Genomic DNA, 19,014 nt, shown 5'->3' with positions numbered 1-19,014 from the left:
GCATCGATATTGTTTAGACTTACTCAAATTCCAAATTCCATCGATTTAGCCTGTATCTTTCATCCAGGTGATTTTTCTCACTAATATTCATTGTAACTTTCAATGTGCAATCATTATAACATTTCCGTGCCTTTCTTCCAAAAATTCATAATAATTGACATGAAGAAAAAAATTTGAAATGAGCATTGAAAGTTTAAGTTAAAGTCAATATTGCAAGAAGTTGAAATCTGTCTAGGTTCAAGTGCGACGAATTTTCTGTTAACTAAAATTTTCTCCGTGACATCAATTTTTTATAGAAAATTAATTGTGCATGTTTTTTATGAATTCTATTGGAATAAGTAACTAAATTTCTTTTCCACATCTCATGTGCTTGGAACATGCATTCATTTTAATCTGTTACAATATTTCCGCGATCCCGCAATAAAAGAATTCGTCGGTTATGTAGTCTGCAAAAGTAAAATGAATGTAAAATTCTTAGTCCGTTGATTGGATAGCTACATGTAAAGTTAAGTTTTTGAAACCTCTCAATGACTTTTTCTCCGCTGCCAAAAAGACGATTGTTGTAAGGAAATACACGAATATCCCTACATACACGAAGATCCCCACCAAATTTGGAGTCTGTAGAAGTTACAGGTTAGAAATAAAAATTTTAGATTTTAACACCCACCCCCGCAATTCCTGTCGGAAGTAGACTTTATTGAAATCCATTTTGAGATGTTCTTTATGTGAATAATAAAAGATTCCTACCATATTTAGAATTTTTAGAAGCTATATTTCGAAATTGAAATTTTTTATTGTTAACACCCACCCCCGCGAACCTTATTGGAGGTGATTCATTGTAAAATCCGCTCGAAGATCATTTTTATATTACATATAGAACACTCTCACTAAATTTGGATTCTATAGGAGCTATCGCTTGGAAATTGAAAATTTTCATTGTTAACGCCCCCGCAATCTTCAATTTTTAAAATTTGTTCATAAATCATTTTTACATCACTTATAGAAAATTCCTACAAAATTTGGAGCTTGTAGGAGCTTTAGCTGGAAAATTAAAAATATTAATTGTTAATACCCACCCCCGCAACCCCCTGTGGGGTGAGCTATCGTAAAATTCGTTCATAGCCTATTTCTACACCTCTTACAGAAGATTCCTACCAAATTTGAAGTCTATAGGAGCTATTGTTTAAAAACGGGAATTGTTCATTGTTAACGCCCCCGCAATCCCCTTTGGGGAATGAATTTCTTAAAATCTATTCATAGCTGACCTCTACATAGCAAAAGTAATATTCCTACCAAGTTTCACGTTTCTAAGTCTTATGGTTCCCGAGATTTCGCGGTGAGTGACTATATAGATGGGAATTCTTCGATTATCATCGAAATTTTCTTACATACAAAACTTTCTCCTGACAATTCTGAAGATAAAAAAAAGCCCAATTGGTCCAGCCGTTCTCCACTACCGTGAGTAGATTCTTAGCTGAATGTAAAAAACCATAATCCGTTTAATACACTCTGTTGAAATCCATGAAAACAAAAGAATCAAGAGAAAATGCTTATCTTTTGTTTTTATTAGCGGGATAAATGTTCATAAAAGTAAAACAGCAATAAAAAAATGAAGGAATGTTGGAATTCAAAAAATAGATAGCCATAAACCATCTAGGAAAAAGTTCGCATCGAATGGTGGTAGTTTCATGTCGATACGATCAGTGGTTTAGGCGTGATTGAGCCTCAAACGAAGACCATTTTCATTATATATATATATAGATATATTCACATTAAATCTTGAATCTAAAGTCTAAAGGAATCAAAACTAGATTTAGGTTAGGTTAGGTTAGAACATGTATATGAGGGGTGCCCGGCCGCAGGCCGGGCACTTGGGTTCAGTTCAGTCAAAATTTATATATTATTTACTATTATTTATATTTGAATGAGAATGAAAAATAGCAATTATTTTGAATAGTTCTCAGAATGAGACAGACGGGTGTGGTAGGGTAAAATCTCCAATTTAAAGTTCCCTTATTGCGTATATGTTATATGTGTTTGCATAGTACTTTACTATAATGGTAAGCGGTTCGTGTAACGACCTTGCGCGTCTATATTTACAAGTGTGTGGGCAGTTCGTGTATTGATTATTCGATACTTTTGAAATATTTATAATTCTCAAACTCAACTCTATGTCATTACCAGTAATTGTACTGGTACTTGTATAGGATAATTATAAAAGTATAGTGTGTGCATCTAATCAACCACCACTGGCACCAGACCCTCAATGCCCTTAAATTTTACCTCGTTAAAATATTTGAAGTGTACTCATTCCGATTACGAGGCCTCGTAAGAGCCCCGTATCGTTATTTTTCGTCACTACCTACCCCTACCTCCCCGTGCCGGGAGGGGGTAATTTGCGCGCCTGCTGCCTTCCTTGGATGTGGTAGCAGTTGCTCAGGCTCCCTCACCGGAATCGAACCCTGATTCCCCGTTACCCGCGACAAACAATTGTAGTCGCAGAAACTCATTCCGATTACGAGACCTCGTAAGAGTCCCGTATCGTTATTTTTCGTCACTACCTACCCGTACCTCCCCCCCCGTGCAGGGAGTGGGTAATTTGCGCGCCTGCTGCCTTCCTTGGATGTGGTAGCAGTTTCTCAGGCTCCCTCACCGGAATCGAACCCTGATTCCCCGTTACCCGCGACAAACAATGGTAGTCGCAGAAACTCATTCCGATTACGAGACCTCGTAAGAGTCCCGTATCGTTATTTTTCGTCACTACCTACCCCCCTACCTCCCCCCCGTGCGGGGTACAATATTGATATGATATTAAAAAAATACCATTAATAAATAATATAATAAAAGACCACCACTTTTATAGAGACATAACGCCACTGTGTGGCGCCGCCATCAGACTCCTTAGACTCGGTACTTTGTCGTCGCACCTTCGCCCCATATAGTAGTGGCGCGGCGCGACGGGCCTAATGTGTTAGTGAAAAAAAAAAAAAAAATTAAACTTATTGTTATTTTACAATATCTTCTAATATAAATAAGAGTACTTTGTAGTGGTACGTTTTTTTTTGTTTATATTTTTTTTAAACGGAACCTAAGTGCCCGGCCTGCGGCCGGGCACCCGTCTTATTCATGTTCTAACCTAACCTAACCTATCCAAACCTTTTAAAACTAGTTTGGATTCCTTTAGACCTAAGCCCACCGGCAACTACGACTAACTAAACACTGATCTAGCTATCTGGCTTTCATCAGTGCATCAACAGCAGCATAACTAGTATTAAAATAGTAATGAGTTTTTATTAATGCACTAGCCGTTTCCAGCCCGCTTCGCTGGGCGAATTGAAAAAGGAAATAAATTACATTTTATGTTTCATTTTTATTTATTTTTTTCATATTTTTATTATTCTCCTTTTTTTTATTTTTGTATGAACATAAATAGGCCCCGCGGATAGAACTGTAAGCATCGATATTGTTTAGACTTACTCAAATTCCAAATTCCATCGATTTAGCCTGTATCTTTCATCCAGGTGATTTTTCTCACTAATATTCATTGTAACTTTCAATGTGCCTTTCTTCCAAAAATTCATAATAATTGACATGAAGAAAAAAATTTGAAATGAGCATTGAAAGTTTAAGTTAAAGTCAATATTGCAAGAAGTTGAAATCTGTCTAGGTTCAAGTGCGACGAATTTTCTGTTAACTAAAATTTTCTCCGTGACATCAATTTTTTATAGAAAATTAATTGTGCATGTTTTTTATGAATTCTATTGGAATAAGTAACTAAATTTCTTTTCCACATCTCATGTGCTTGGAACATGCATTCATTTTAATCTGTTACATTTCCGCGATCCCGCAATAAAAGAATTCGTCGGTTATGTAGTCTGCAAAAGTAAAATGAATGTAAAATTCTTAGTCCGTTGATTGGATAGCTACATGTAAAGTTAAGTTTTTGAAACCTCTCAATGACTTTTTCTCCGCTGCCAAAAAGACGATTGTTGTAAGGAAATACACGAATATCCCTACATACACGAAGATCCCCACCAAATTTGGAGTCTGTAGAAGTTACAGGTTAGAAATAAAAATTTTAGATTTTAACACCCACCCCCGCAATTCCTGTCGGAAGTAGACTTTATTGAAATCCATTTTGAGATGTTCTTTATGTGAATAATAAAAGATTCCTACCATATTTAGAATTTTTAGAAGCTATATTTCGAAATTGAAATTTTTTATTGTTAACACCCACCCCCGCGAACCTTATTGGAGGTGATTCATTGTAAAATCCGCTCGAAGATCATTTTTATATTACATATAGAACACTCTCACTAAATTTGGATTCTATAGGAGCTATCGCTTGGAAATTGAAAATTTTCATTGTTAACGCCCCCGCAATCTTCAATTTTTAAAATTTGTTCATAAATCATTTTTACATCACTTATAGAAAATTCCTACAAAATTTGGAGCTTGTAGGAGCTTTAGCTGGAAAATTAAAAATATTAATTGTTAATACCCACCCCCGCAACCCCCTGTGGGGTGAGCTATCGTAAAATTCGTTCATAGCCTATTTCTACACCTCTTACAGAAGATTCCTACCAAATTTGAAGTCTATAGGAGCTATTGTTTAAAAACGGGAATTGTTCATTGTTAACGCCCCCGCAATCCCCTTTGGGGAATGAATTTCTTAAAATCTATTCATAGCTGACCTCTACATAGCAAAAGTAATATTCCTACCAAGTTTCACGTTTCTAAGTCTTATGGTTCCCGAGATTTCGCGGTGAGTGACTATATAGATGGGAATTCTTCGATTATCATCGAAATTTTCTTACATACAAAACTTTCTCCTGACAATTCTGAAGATAAAAAAAAGCCCAATTGGTCCAGCCGTTCTCCACTACCGTGAGTAGATTCTTAGCTGAATGTAAAAAACCATAATCCGTTTAATACACTCTGTTGAAATCCATGAAAACAAAAGAATCAAGAGAAAATGCTTATCTTTTGTTTTTATTAGCGGGATAAATGTTCATAAAAGTAAAACAGCAATAAAAAAATGAAGGAATGTTGGAATTCAAAAAATAGATAGCCATAAACCATCTAGGAAAAAGTTCGCATCGAATGGTGGTAGTTTCATGTCGATACGATCAGTGGTTTAGGCGTGATTGAGCCTCAAACGAAGACCATTTTCATTATATATATATATAGATATATTCACATTAAATCTTGAATCTAAAGTCTAAAGGAATCAAAACTAGATTTAGGTTAGGTTAGGTTAGAACATGTATATGAGGGGTGCCCGGCCGCAGGCCGGGCACTTGGGTTCAGTTCAGTCAAAATTTATATATTATTTACTATTATTTATATTTGAATGAGAATGAAAAATAGCAATTATTTTGAATAGTTCTCAGAATGAGACAGACGGGTGTGGTAGGGTAAAATCTCCAATTTAAAGTTCCCTTATTGCGTATATGTTATATGTGTTTGCATAGTACTTTACTATAATGGTAAGCGGTTCGTGTAACGACCTTGCGCGTCTATATTTACAAGTGTGTGGGCAGTTCGTGTATTGATTATTCGATACTTTTGAAATATTTATAATTCTCAAACTCAACTCTATGTCATTACCAGTAATTGTACTGGTACTTGTATAGGATAATTATAAAAGTATAGTGTGTGCATCTAATCAACCACCACTGGCACCAGACCCTCAATGCCCTTAAATTTTACCTCGTTAAAATATTTGAAGTGTACTCATTCCGATTACGAGGCCTCGTAAGAGCCCCGTATCGTTATTTTTCGTCACTACCTACCCCTACCTCCCCGTGCCGGGAGGGGGTAATTTGCGCGCCTGCTGCCTTCCTTGGATGTGGTAGCAGTTGCTCAGGCTCCCTCACCGGAATCGAACCCTGATTCCCCGTTACCCGCGACAAACAATTGTAGTCGCAGAAACTCATTCCGATTACGAGACCTCGTAAGAGTCCCGTATCGTTATTTTTCGTCACTACCTACCCGTACCCCCCCCCCCCGTGCAGGGAGTGGGTAATTTGCGCGCCTGCTGCCTTCCTTGGATGTGGTAGCAGTTTCTCAGGCTCCCTCACCGGAATCGAACCCTGATTCCCCGTTACCCGCGACAAACAATGGTAGTCGCAGAAACTCATTCCGATTACGAGACCTCGTAAGAGTCCCGTATCGTTATTTTTCGTCACTACCTACCCCCCTACCTCCCCCCCGTGCGGGGTACAATATTGATATGATATTAAAAAAATACCATTAATAAATAATATAATAAAAGACCACCACTTTTATAGAGACATAACGCCACTGTGTGGCGCCGCCATCAGACTCCTTAGACTCGGTACTTTGTCGTCGCACCTTCGCCCCATATAGTAGTGGCGCGGCGCGACGGGCCTAATGTGTTAGTGAAAAAAAAAAAAAAATTAAACTTATTGTTATTTTACAATATCTTCTAATATAAATAAGAGTACTTTGTAGTGGTACGTTTTTTTTTGTTTATATTTTTTTTAAACGGAACCTAAGTGCCCGGCCTGCGGCCGGGCACCCGTCTTATTCATGTTCTAACCTAACCTAACCTATCCAAACCTTTTAAAACTAGTTTGGATTCCTTTAGACCTAAGCCCACCGGCAACTACGACTAACTAAACACTGATCTAGCTATCTGGCTTTCATCAGTGCATCAACAGCAGCATAACTAGTATTAAAATAGTAATGAGTTTTTATTAATGCACTAGCCGTTTCCAGCCCGCTTCGCTGGGCGAATTGAAAAAGGAAATAAATTACATTTTATGTTTCATTTTTATTTATTTTTTTCATATTTTTATTATTCTCCTTTTTTTTATTTTTGTATGAACATAAATAGGCCCCGCGGATAGAACTGTAAGCATCGATATTGTTTAGACTTACTCAAATTCCAAATTCCATCGATTTAGCCTGTATCTTTCATCCAGGTGATTTTTCTCACTAATATTCATTGTAACTTTCAATGTGCAATCATTATAACATTTCCGTGCCTTTCTTCCAAAAATTCATAATAATTGACATGAAGAAAAAAATTTGAAATGAGCATTGAAAGTTTAAGTTAAAGTCAATATTGCAAGAAGTTGAAATCTGTCTAGGTTCAAGTGCGACGAATTTTCTGTTAACTAAAATTTTCTCCGTGACATCAATTTTTTATAGAAAATTAATTGTGCATGTTTTTTATGAATTCTATTGGAATAAGTAACTAAATTTCTTTTCCACATCTCATGTGCTTGGAACATGCATTCATTTTAATCTGTTACATTTCCGCGATCCCGCAATAAAAGAATTCGTCGGTTATGTAGTCTGCAAAAGTAAAATGAATGTAAAATTCTTAGTCCGTTGATTGGATAGCTACATGTAAAGTTAAGTTTTTGAAACCTCTCAATGACTTTTTCTCCGCTGCCAAAAAGACGATTGTTGTAAGGAAATACACGAATATCCCTACATACACGAAGATCCCCACCAAATTTGGAGTCTGTAGAAGTTACAGGTTAGAAATAAAAATTTTAGATTTTAACACCCACCCCCGCAATTCCTGTCGGAAGTAGACTTTATTGAAATCCATTTTGAGATGTTCTTTATGTGAATAATAAAAGATTCCTACCATATTTAGAATTTTTAGAAGCTATATTTCGAAATTGAAATTTTTTATTGTTAACACCCACCCCCGCGAACCTTATTGGAGGTGATTCATTGTAAAATCCGCTCGAAGATCATTTTTATATTACATATAGAACACTCTCACTAAATTTGGATTCTATAGGAGCTATCGCTTGGAAATTGAAAATTTTCATTGTTAACGCCCCCGCAATCTTCAATTTTTAAAATTTGTTCATAAATCATTTTTACATCACTTATAGAAAATTCCTACAAAATTTGGAGCTTGTAGGAGCTTTAGCTGGAAAATTAAAAATATTAATTGTTAATACCCACCCCCGCAACCCCCTGTGGGGTGAGCTATCGTAAAATTCGTTCATAGCCTATTTCTACACCTCTTACAGAAGATTCCTACCAAATTTGAAGTCTATAGGAGCTATTGTTTAAAAACGGGAATTGTTCATTGTTAACGCCCCCGCAATCCCCTTTGGGGAATGAATTTCTTAAAATCTATTCATAGCTGACCTCTACATAGCAAAAGTAATATTCCTACCAAGTTTCACGTTTCTAAGTCTTATGGTTCCCGAGATTTCGCGGTGAGTGACTATATAGATGGGAATTCTTCGATTATCATCGAAATTTTCTTACATACAAAACTTTCTCCTGACCATTCTGAAGATAAAAAAAAGCCCAATTGGTCCAGCCGTTCTCCACTACCGTGAGTAGATTCTTAGCTGAATGTAAAAAACCATAATCCGTTTAATACACTCTGTTGAAATCCATGAAAACAAAAGAATCAAGAGAAAATGCTTATCTTTTGTTTTTATTAGCGGGATAAATGTTCATAAAAGTAAAACAGCAATAAAAAAATGAAGGAATGTTGGAATTCAAAAAATAGATAGCCATAAACCATCTAGGAAAAAGTTCGCATCGAATGGTGGTAGTTTCATGTCGATACGATCAGTGGTTTAGTCGTGATTGAGCCTCAAACGAAGACCATTTTCATTATATATATATATAGATATATTCACATTAAATCTTGAATCTAAAGTCTAAAGGAATCAAAACTAGATTTAGGTTAGGTTAGGTTAGAACATGTATATGAGGGGTGCCCGGCCGCAGGCCGGGCACTTGGGTTCAGTTCAGTCAAAATTTATATATTATTTACTATTATTTATATTTGAATGAGAATGAAAAATAGCAATTATTTTGAATAGTTCTCAGAATGAGACAGACGGGTGTGGTAGGGTAAAATCTCCAATTTAAAGTTCCCTTATTGCGTATATGTTATATGTGTTTGCATAGTACTTTACTATAATGGTAAGCGGTTCGTGTAACGACCTTGCGCGTCTATATTTACAAGTGTGTGGGCAGTTCGTGTATTGATTATTCGATACTTTTGAAATATTTATAATTCTCAAACTCAACTCTATGTCATTACCAGTAATTGTACTGGTACTTGTATAGGATAATTATAAAAGTATAGTGTGTGCATCTAATCAACCACCACTGGCACCAGACCCTCAATGCCCTTAAATTTTACCTCGTTAAAATATTTGAAGTGTACTCATTCCGATTACGAGGCCTCGTAAGAGCCCCGTATCGTTATTTTTCGTCACTACCTACCCCTACCTCCCCGTGCCGGGAGGGGGTAATTTGCGCGCCTGCTGCCTTCCTTGGATGTGGTAGCAGTTGCTCAGGCTCCCTCACCGGAATCGAACCCTGATTCCCCGTTACCCGCGACAAACAATTGTAGTCGCAGAAACTCATTCCGATTACGAGACCTCGTAAGAGTCCCGTATCGTTATTTTTCGTCACTACCTACCCGTACCTCCCCCCCCGTGCAGGGAGTGGGTAATTTGCGCGCCTGCTGCCTTCCTTGGATGTGGTAGCAGTTTCTCAGGCTCCCTCACCGGAATCGAACCCTGATTCCCCGTTACCCGCGACAAACAATGGTAGTCGCAGAAACTCATTCCGATTACGAGACCTCGTAAGAGTCCCGTATCGTTATTTTTCGTCACTACCTACCCCCCTACCTCCCCCCCGTGCGGGGTACAATATTGATATGATATTAAAAAAATACCATTAATAAATAACATAATAAAAGACCACCACTTTTATAGAGACATAACGCCACTGTGTGGCGCCGCCATCAGACTCCTTAGACTCGGTACTTTGTCGTCGCACCTTCGCCCCATATAGTAGTGGCGCGGCGCGACGGGCCTAATGTGTTAGTGAAAAAAAAAAAAAAAATTAAACTTATTGTTATTTTACAATATCTTCTAATATAAATAAGAGTACTTTGTAGTGGTACGTTTTTTTTTGTTTATATTTTTTTTAAACGGAACCTAAGTGCCCGGCCTGCGGCCGGGCACCCGTCTTATTCATGTTCTAACCTAACCTAACCTATCCAAACCTTTTAAAACTAGTTTGGATTCCTTTAGACCTAAGCCCACCGGCAACTACGACTAACTAAACACTGATCTAGCTATCTGGCTTTCATCAGTGCATCAACAGCAGCATAACTAGTATTAAAATAGTAATGAGTTTTTATTAATGCACTAGCCGTTTCCAGCCCGCTTCGCTGGGCGAATTGAAAAAGGAAATAAATTACATTTTATGTTTCATTTTTATTTATTTTTTTCATATTTTTATTATTCTCCTTTTTTTTATTTTTGTATGAACATAAATAGGCCCCGCGGATAGAACTGTAAGCATCGATATTGTTTAGACTTACTCAAATTCCAAATTCCATCGATTTAGCCTGTATCTTTCATCCAGGTGATTTTTCTCACTAATATTCATTGTAACTTTCAATGTGCAATCATTATAACATTTCCGTGCCTTTCTTCCAAAAATTCATAATAATTGACATGAAGAAAAAAATTTGAAATGAGCATTGAAAGTTTAAGTTAAAGTCAATATTGCAAGAAGTTGAAATCTGTCTAGGTTCAAGTGCGACGAATTTTCTGTTAACTAAAATTTTCTCCGTGACATCAATTTTTTATAGAAAATTAATTGTGCATGTTTTTTATGAATTCTATTGGAATAAGTAACTAAATTTCTTTTCCACATCTCATGTGCTTGGAACATGCATTCATTTTAATCTGTTACATTTCCGCGATCCCGCAATAAAAGAATTCGTCGGTTATGTAGTCTGCAAAAGTAAAATGAATGTAAAATTCTTAGTCCGTTGATTGGATAGCTACATGTAAAGTTAAGTTTTTGAAACCTCTCAATGACTTTTTCTCCGCTGCCAAAAAGACGATTGTTGTAAGGAAATACACGAATATCCCTACATACACGAAGATCCCCACCAAATTTGGAGTCTGTAGAAGTTACAGGTTAGAAATAAAAATTTTAGATTTTAACACCCACCCCCGCAATTCCTGTCGGAAGTAGACTTTATTGAAATCCATTTTGAGATGTTCTTTATGTGAATAATAAAAGATTCCTACCATATTTAGAATTTTTAGAAGCTATATTTCGAAATTGAAATTTTTTATTGTTAACACCCACCCCCGCGAACCTTATTGGAGGTGATTCATTGTAAAATCCGCTCGAAGATCATTTTTATATTACATATAGAACACTCTCACTAAATTTGGATTCTATAGGAGCTATCGCTTGGAAATTGAAAATTTTCATTGTTAACGCCCCCGCAATCTTCAATTTTTAAAATTTGTTCATAAATCATTTTTACATCACTTATAGAAAATTCCTACAAAATTTGGAGCTTGTAGGAGCTTTAGCTGGAAAATTAAAAATATTAATTGTTAATACCCACCCCCGCAACCCCCTGTGGGGTGAGCTATCGTAAAATTCGTTCATAGCCTATTTCTACACCTCTTACAGAAGATTCCTACCAAATTTGAAGTCTATAGGAGCTATTGTTTAAAAACGGGAATTGTTCATTGTTAACGCCCCCGCAATCCCCTTTGGGGAATGAATTTCTTAAAATCTATTCATAGCTGACCTCTACATAGCAAAAGTAATATTCCTACCAAGTTTCACGTTTCTAAGTCTTATGGTTCCCGAGATTTCGCGGTGAGTGACTATATAGATGGGAATTCTTCGATTATCATCGAAATTTTCTTACATACAAAACTTTCTCCTGACAATTCTGAAGATAAAAAAAAGCCCAATTGGTCCAGCCGTTCTCCACTACCGTGAGTAGATTCTTAGCTGAATGTAAAAAACCATAATCCGTTTAATACACTCTGTTGAAATCCATGAAAACAAAAGAATCAAGAGAAAATGCTTATCTTTTGTTTTTATTAGCGGGATAAATGTTCATAAAAGTAAAACAGCAATAAAAAAATGAAGGAATGTTGGAATTCAAAAAATAGATAGCCATAAACCATCTAGGAAAAAGTTCGCATCGAATGGTGGTAGTTTCATGTCGATACGATCAGTGGTTTAGGCGTGATTGAGCCTCAAACGAAGACCATTTTCATTATATATATATATATAGATATATTCACATTAAATCTTGAATCTAAAGTCTAAAGGAATCAAAACTAGATTTAGGTTAGGTTAGGTTAGAACATGTATATGAGGGGTGCCCGGCCGCAGGCCGGGCACTTGGGTTCAGTTCAGTCAAAATTTATATATTATTTACTATTATTTATATTTGAATGAGAATGAAAAATAGCAATTATTTTGAATAGTTCTCAGAATGAGACAGACGGGTGTGGTAGGGTAAAATCTCCAATTTAAAGTTCCCTTATTGCGTATATGTTATATGTGTTTGCATAGTACTTTACTATAATGGTAAGCGGTTCGTGTAACGACCTTGCGCGTCTATATTTACAAGTGTGTGGGCAGTTCGTGTATTGATTATTCGATACTTTTGAAATATTTATAATTCTCAAACTCAACTCTATGTCATTACCAGTAATTGTACTGGTACTTGTATAGGATAATTATAAAAGTATAGTGTGTGCATCTAATCAACCACCACTGGCACCAGACCCTCAATGCCCTTAAATTTTACCTCGTTAAAATATTTGAAGTGTACTCATTCCGATTACGAGGCCTCGTAAGAGCCCCGTATCGTTATTTTTCGTCACTACCTACCCCTACCTCCCCGTGCCGGGAGGGGGTAATTTGCGCGCCTGCTGCCTTCCTTGGATGTGGTAGCAGTTGCTCAGGCTCCCTCACCGGAATCGAACCCTGATTCCCCGTTACCCGCGACAAACAATTGTAGTCGCAGAAACTCATTCCGATTACGAGACCTCGTAAGAGTCCCGTATCGTTATTTTTCGTCACTACCTACCCGTACCTCCCCCCCCGTGCAGGGAGTGGGTAATTTGCGCGCCTGCTGCCTTCCTTGGATGTGGTAGCAGTTTCTCAGGCTCCCTCACCGGAATCGAACCCTGATTCCCCGTTACCCGCGACAAACAATGGTAGTCGCAGAAACTCATTCCGATTACGAGACCTCGTAAGAGTCCCGTATCGTTATTTTTCGTCACTACCTACCCCCCTACCTCCCCCCCGTGCGGGGTACAATATTGATATGATATTAAAAAAATACCATTAATAAATAACATAATAAAAGACCACCACTTTTATAGAGACATAACGCCACTGTGTGGCGCCGCCATCAGACTCCTTAGACTCGGTACTTTGTCGTCGCACCTTCGCCCCATATAGTAGTGGCGCGGCGCGACGGGCCTAATGTGTTAGTGAAAAAAAAAAAAAAAATTAAACTTATTGTTATTTTACAATATCTTCTAATATAAATAAGAGTACTTTGTAGTGGTACGTTTTTTTTTGTTTATATTTTTTTTAAACGGAACCTAAGTGCCCGGCCTGCGGCCTGGCACCCGTCTTATTCATGTTCTAACCTAACCTAACCTATCCAAACCTTTTAAAACTAGTTTGGATTCCTTTAGACCTCAGCCCACCGGCAACTACGACTAACTAAACACTGATCTAGCTATCTGGCTTTCATCAGTGCATCAACAGCAGCATAACTAGTATTAAAATAGTAATGAGTTTTTATTAATGCACTAGCCGTTTCCAGCCCGCTTCGCTGGGCGAATTGAAAAAGGAAATAAATTACATTTTATGTTTCATTTTTATTTATTTTTTTCATATTTTTATTATTCTCCTTTTTTTTATTTTTGTATGAACATAAATAGGCCCCGCGGATAGAACTGTAAGCATCGATATTGTTTAGACTTACTCAAATTCCAAATTCCATCGATTTAGCCTGTATCTTTCATCCAGGTGATTTTTCTCACTAATATTCATTGTAACTTTCAATGTGCCTTTCTTCCAAAAATTCATAATAATTGACATGAAGAAAAAAATTTGAAATGAGCATTGAAAGTTTAAGTTAAAGTCAATATTGCAAGAAGTTGAAATCTGTCTAGGTTCAAGTGCGACGAATTTTCTGTTAACTAAAATTTTCTCCGTGACATCAATTTTTTATAGAAAATTAATTGTGCATGTTTTTTATGAATTCTATTGGAATAAGTAACTAAATTTCTTTTCCACATCTCATGTGCTTGGAACATGCATTCATTTTAATCTGTTACATTTCCGCGATCCCGCAATAAAAGAATTCGTCGGTTATGTAGTCTGCAAAAGTAAAATGAATGTAAAATTCTTAGTCCGTTGATTGGATAGCTACATGTAAAGTTAAGTTTTTGAAACCTCTCAATGACTTTTTCTCCGCTGCCAAAAAGACGATTGTTGTAAGGAAATACACGAATATCCCTACATACACGAAGATCCCCACCAAATTTGGAGTCTGTAGAAGTTACAGGTTAGAAATAAAAATTTTAGATTTTAACACCCACCCCCGCAATTCCTGTCGGAAGTAGACTTTATTGAAATCCATTTTGAGATGTTCTTTATGTGAATAATAAAAGATTCCTACCATATTTAGAATTTTTAGAAGCTATATTTCGAAATTGAAATTTTTTATTGTTAACACCCACCCCCGCGAACCTTATTGGAGGTGATTCATTGTAAAATCCGCTCGAAGATCATTTTTATATTACATATAGAACACTCTCACTAAATTTGGATTCTATAGGAGCTATCGCTTGGAAATTGAAAATTTTCATTGTTAACGCCCCCGCAATCTTCAATTTTTAAAATTTGTTCATAAATCATTTTTACATCACTTATAGAAAATTCCTACAAAATTTGGAGCTTGTAGGAGCTTTAGCTGGAAAATTAAAAATATTAATTGTTAATACCCACCCCCGCAACCCCCTGTGGGGTGAGCTATCGTAAAATTCGTTCATAGCCTATTTCTACACCTCTTACAGAAGATTCCTACCAAATTTGAAGTCTATAGGAGCTATTGTTTAAAAACGGGAATTGTTCATTGTTAACGCCCCCGCAATCCCCTTTGGGGAATGAATTTCTTAAAATCTATTCATAGCTGACCTCTACATAGCAAAAGTAATATTCCTACCAAGTTTCACGTTTCTAAGTCTTATGGTTCCCGAGATTTCGCGGTGAGTGACTATATAGATGGGAATTCTTCGATTATCATCGAAATTTTCTTACATACAAAACTTTCTCCTGACAATTCTGAAGATAAAAAAAAAGCCCAATTGGTCCAGCCGTTCTCCACTACCGTGAGTAGATTCTTAGCTGAATGTAAAAAACCATAATCCGTTTAATACACTCTGTTGAAATCCATGAAAACAAAAGAATCAAGAGAAAATGCTTATCTTTTGTTTTTATTAGCGGGATAAATGTTCATAAAAGTAAAACAGCAATAAAAAAATGAAGGAATGTTGGAATTCAAAAAATAGATAGCCATAAACCATCTAGGAAAAAGTTCGCATCGAATGGTGGTAGTTTCATGTCGATACGATCAGTGGTTTAGGCGTGATTGAGCCTCAAACGAAGACCATTTTCATTATATATATATATAGATATATTCACATTAAATCTTGAATCTAAAGTCTAAAGGAATCAAAACTAGATTTAGGTTAGGTTAGGTTAGAACATGTATATGAGGGGTGCCCGGCCGCAGGCCGGGCACTTGGGTTCAGTTCAGTCAAAATTTATATATTATTTACTATTATTTATATTTGAATGAGAATGAAAAATAGCAATTATTTTGAATAGTTCTCAGAATGAGACAGACGGGTGTGGTAGGGTAAAATCTCCAATTTAAAGTTCCCTTATTGCGTATATGTTATATGTGTTTGCATAGTACTTTACTATAATGGTAAGCGGTTCGTGTAACGACCTTGCGCGTCTATATTTACAAGTGTGTGGGCAGTTCGTGTATTGATTATTCGATACTTTTGAAATATTTATAATTCTCAAACTCAACTCTATGTCATTACCAGTAATTGTACTGGTACTTGTATAGGATAATTATAAAAGTATAGTGTGTGCATCTAATCAACCACCACTGGCACCAGACCCTCAATGCCCTTAAATTTTACCTCGTTAAAATATTTGAAGTGTACTCATTCCGATTACGAGGCCTCGTAAGAGCCCCGTATCGTTATTATTCGTCACTACCTACCCCTACCTCCCCGTGCCGGGAGGGGGTAATTTGCGCGCCTGCTGCCTTCCTTGGATGTGGTAGCAGTTGCTCAGGCTCCCTCACCGGAATCGAACCCTGATTCCCCGTTACCCGCGACAAACAATTGTAGTCGCAGAAACTCATTCCGATTACGAGACCTCGTAAGAGTCCCGTATCGTTATTTTTCGTCACTACCTACCCGTACCTCCCCCCCCGTGCAGGGAGTGGGTAATTTGCGCGCCTGCTGCCTTCCTTGGATGTGGTAGCAGTTTCTCAGGCTCCCTCACCGGAATCGAACCCTGATTCCCCGTTACCCGCGACAAACAATGGTAGTCGCAGAAACTCATTCCGATTACGAGACCTCGTAAGAGTCCCGTATCGTTATTTTTCGTCACTACCTACCCCCCTACCTCCCCCCCGTGCGGGGTACAATATTGATATGATATTAAAAAAATACCATTAATAAATAACATAATAAAAGACCACCACTTTTATAGAGACATAACGCCACTGTGTGGCGCCGCCATCAGACTCCTTAGACTCGGTACTTTGTCGTCGCACCTTCGCCCCATATAGTAGTGGCGCGGCGCGACGGGCCTAATGTGTTAGTGAAAAAAAAAAAAAAAATTAAACTTATTGTTATTTTACAATATCTTCTAATATAAATAAGAGTACTTTGTAGTGGTACGTTTTTTTTTGTTTATATTTTTTTTAAACGGAACCTAAGTGCCCGGCCTGCGGCCTGGCACCCGTCTTATTCATGTTCTAACCTAACCTAACCTATCCAAACCTTTTAAAACTAGTTTGGATTCCTTTAGACCTAAGCCCACCGGCAACTACGACTAACTAAACACTGATCTAGCTATCTGGCTTTCATCAGTGCATCAACAGCAGCATAACTAGTATTAAAATAGTAATGAGTTTTTATTAATGCACTAGCCGTTTCCAGCCCGCTTCGCTGGGCGAATTGAAAAAGGAAATAAATTACATTTTATGTTTCATTTTTATTTATTTTTTTCATATTTTTATTATTCTCCTTTTTTTTATTTTTGTATGAACATAAATAGGCCCCGCGGATAGAACTGTAAGCATCGATATTGTTTAGACTTACTCAAATTCCAAATTCCATCGATTTAGCCTGTATCTTTCATCCAGGTGATTTTTCTCACTAATATTCATTGTAACTTTCAATGTGCCTTTCTTCCAAAAATTCATAATAATTGACATGAAGAAAAAAATTTGAAATGAGCATTGAAAGTTTAAGTTAAAGTCAATATTGCAAGAAGTTGAAATCTGTCTAGGTTCAAGTGCGACGAATTTTCTGTTAACTAAAATTTTCTCCGTGACATCAATTTTTTATAGAAAATTAATTGTGCATGTTTTTTATGAATTCTATTGGAATAAGTAACTAAATTTCTTTTCCACATCTCATGTGCTTGGAACATGCATTCATTTTAATCTGTTACATTTCCGCGATCCCGCAATAAAAGAATTCGTCGGTTATGTAGTCTGCAAAAGTAAAATGAATGTAAAATTCTTAGTCCGTTGATTGGATAGCTACATGTAAAGTTAAGTTTTTGAAACCTCTCAATGACTTTTTCTCCGCTGCCAAAAAGACGATTGTTGTAAGGAAATACACGAATATCCCTACATACACGAAGATCCCCACCAAATTTGGAGTCTGTAGAAGTTACAGGTTAGAAATAAAAATTTTAGATTTTAACACCCACCCCCGCAATTCCTGTCGGAAGTAGACTTTATTGAAATCCATTTTGAGATGTTCTTTATGTGAATAATAAAAGATTCCTACCATATTTAGAATTTTTAGAAGCTATATTTCGAAATTGAAATTTTTTATTGTTAACACCCACCCCCGCGAACCTTATTGGAGGTGATTCATTGTAAAATCCGCTCGAAGATCATTTTTATATTACATATAGAACACTCTCACTAAATTTGGATTCTATAGGAGCTATCGCTTGGAAATTGAAAATTTTCATTGTTAACGCCCCCGCAATCTTCAATTTTTAAAATTTGTTCATAAATCATTTTTACATCACTTATAGAAAATTCCTACAAAATTTGGAGCTTGTAGGAGCTTTAGCTGGAAAATTAAAAATATTAATTGTTAATACCCACCCCCGCAACCCCCTGTGGGGTGAGCTATCGTAAAATTCGTTCATAGCCTATTTCTACACCTCTTACAGAAGATTCCTACCAAATTTGAAGTCTATAGGAGCTATTGTTTAAAAACGGGAATTGTTCATTGTTAACGCCCCCGCAATCCCCTTTGGGGAATGAATTTCTTAAAATCTATTCATAGCTGACCTCTACATAGCAAAAGTAATATTCCTACCAAGTTTCACGTTTCTAAGTCTTATGGTTCCCGAGATTTCGCGGTGAGTGACTATATAGATGGGAATTCTTCGATTATCATCGAAATTTTCTTACATACAAAACTTTCTCCTGACAATTCTGAAGATAAAAAAAAAGCCCAATTGGTCCAGCCGTTCTCCACTACCGTGAGTAGATTCTTAGCTGAATGTAAAAAACCATAATCCGTTTAATACACTCTGTTGAAATCCATGAAAACAAAAGAATCAAGAGAAAATGCTTATCTTTTGTTTTTATTAGCGGGATAAATGTTCATAAAAGTAAAACAGCAATAAAAAAATGAAGGAATGTTGGAATTCAAAAAATAGATAGCCATAAACCATCTAGGAAAAAGTTCGCATCGAATGGTGGTAGTTTCATGTCGATACGATCAGTGGTTTAGGCGTGATTGAGCCTCAAACGAAGACCATTTTCATTATATATATATATAGATATATTCACATTAAATCTTGAATCTAAAGTCTAAAGGAATCAAAACTAGATTTAGGTTA

This window comes from Pararge aegeria, chromosome Z (genome assembly GCF_905163445.1).
Source record: "Pararge aegeria chromosome Z, ilParAegt1.1, whole genome shotgun sequence".
NCBI lineage: Eukaryota > Metazoa > Arthropoda > Insecta > Lepidoptera > Nymphalidae > Pararge > Pararge aegeria.
This window is presented reverse-complemented; position numbering follows the sequence as displayed.